The following is a 2,718-nucleotide window of genomic DNA, read 5'->3' as shown; positions in this document are numbered from 1 at the left end:
AACACCATTGTGACAGCCCTTCATCACACTCGCTCTATCAGCGCCAAATCCAACCAGGCGTTTTGAAACAATGTCACTTAAAAGTGCCAACTCTCATTGCACATTCCAAAATACTGCTATGTATATCTGGAGCCTTGCCACTTTGAAGTCGTAAAAGACCCAAAAAAAGCACAACTGGTACTCCTCGTATCATATGTACCTGATGTAGACAATTTCTTCCTTGGCACTTGAACGATCTGTCGATGAATTTGACAGGAGGCTTATGAATCAAGAATTATTTATTTCCTCTTGTAAATCTTGAATCGTCATATCAGCTATATAGCTTATAAATGTACTGGCAGCTTTATCATTCCAGTAAGTCACTCCAATTTTATTCAGTCTATTCATCTTCTGCAGTGAACAAATCTCTAATTTTAGTTGTAGCTTCATTTCCATCACCATCAGGCAAATATCTCTTCCTTGAATTCTCTGACTTGCCAGTAAAGCCATACTTAAACAAACTCATGATTTGTATCACATCCACATGTGCTTGACTGTTTGTTATATACATGTGCCATGTGTGTGGCTTCTTTCTTGGTTTTAGTCATTTTCCAAATGGCGGAAAACTTTGCAGTGACTTGTCCTTTGATATTTTACTGGTCCCAGCATCAAAGTAAGGTGTCTAGACAAGTGGACAAGTCTAAATTTTGAGCCCTGTGGCCTGACTTTGCACATGCCAATGATGACAGTGAGTAATTATGCCAATTCTCCAGTTTTAGTGACTAGTACTGATTTTGGTTATTTACACCTACTATAAATAATCTGTTATGCATTCTAAAAATATTTATTGAAAGATGCCAAAGAACTGTCAGATTACCTTGAGAACCAGCAGTTGTACTTAGACAACCTGCTGAGATACATGTACTTAAAAATTGGCAGGGGTACTTAAACAATTGGAAAAGGTACATGTATATAGACAGCTGGTGGTCGTACTTGTGAACTCTGCAGGGATAATTATGCAACTGGTTTGGGTACTTCAAGAAGCAGCAGAATTTGGACAACCAGAAGAAACGGATAGAGAGTAACTGAGATTCAGAGGTTTTAAACACTTTAAACACTTCTAAACAAATTTATTGTAAAAACTTTTAGTAAAAAAAGTTTTTGCTGCATAATCAGTATTAAATATTCAATAAATGTAGTATGATGTATTATTTTTGTACTTTTGATTGTCTACCTCAGTTTAGGCAATAGTTGAAGGTGCATGTAACATGCTATTACTAGACACATATATCAGTAATGGCGAAATTACTTTTGAAGACATCGATATTTGCTTGATTTGAGATTGAGTTTCCACTTGAATTTGTTTTGCATTGTTACTGGTTACAATATTTACATGAATTTATGCTGTTGCTCATTAAAATTAAATGCTCTTTACATACTTACCATTGATGTAATCCCATTTTATGCATTACTATTGGTAGTGGCTTTACGGCCTTTTGGTTTATTTTATCAGTAAATGCTTTCACTACTCAGTTGATTTTAGTCATTATAAATCTAAACAGTTACACTTCGTATTTTTTTTTCATTTTTTGTCATCTTTCTGCCATCACAAATCGAACTTATTTCTCGTCTTAGGCCTAAAATTTAGGTAAAAGTGTAAATGGCTTGAGCAGTGTATGTGCTTGTGACTGTTAAGGGTAAAAGCTGATGTGCAACTTGTTTTATTTTTTCTGATTTTTTTCATTTCTTAACTTATTAATAATACTGTCAGTATGTTGCATGTTTGTCTTAAACTGGGGCTTGCTTCAATTTGTTTTGCATTTTAACTAGCTGCAAAATTATACTGTTGGTCATTACTTAATGAAATGGTTACAATGGTTACACATAGATTGTAAGTTCGTTATATACTTACCATTGATGTAACCATTTATTTCTATTGGTAGTCATTATGTAAGTGTTGACAATAACCACTGGCATATTGGTTTCTTTATTCAGCAAATTTTCACAACTCAATTGAATTCAATAATGAATATGAGCAGTTACACTGTTCATATTTTTGTTTAATTTTTGTCATTCTTCTGCCCTTACAAACTTGTTTTTCCTCTTAGGCATAATATTTGGTTAAAATTGTAATTGTCTTCATCATTGAGCAGAGTATGTGCCTTTGCCTGCTTGGCAATGCAAATACTCTGGGGGGGAGGAAATGCTGACGAGTAATGTTTTCTTTTTTTTATATTTTGTCATTTCTCTACCTATTAAGGCAAATTGTGTAATGAGCCAAAATAGTACTGTCAGGAACTTTTTTACATGTCAAATTGAAATAAGAAAAAATGAACTTACATGGACTGACTTGTACATTGGCTGCGAAGTTTGAAAATGTCCTCCACCACTCCTCTTGTCGACTTCTGCAATGTAACCTTTCTATCACTGTCTTTATTACACGCTCTTGTTTCTCTATCCTTATCTGTACCATCAAGTTTCGTACCAAACACCTTACGTTTAAAAAACTTGGTGAAATTTTCAAATTACTTCCTATTTACCAACCTTACAATCTGCTAGTGAAAAGGGCAGTAACGCTGCATATATTTCTTTACTTGTATGTTTTATGTTCCTTTTTGTAGCCCAAGTTCTTGGAGAATGCTACAGTTTGCTTTGATGACTTGTACATATTGGACTCCAAAGGTTTCAGATTCCATTATCATCTTGTAGTGATCCACAAGCCTAGTTATAATAAGGCTA

The sequence above is a fragment of the Amphimedon queenslandica genome, unplaced genomic scaffold (assembly GCF_000090795.2).
Source record: "Amphimedon queenslandica unplaced genomic scaffold, v1.1 AMPQUscaffold_13518, whole genome shotgun sequence".
Lineage (NCBI taxonomy): Eukaryota > Metazoa > Porifera > Demospongiae > Haplosclerida > Niphatidae > Amphimedon > Amphimedon queenslandica.
This window is presented reverse-complemented; position numbering follows the sequence as displayed.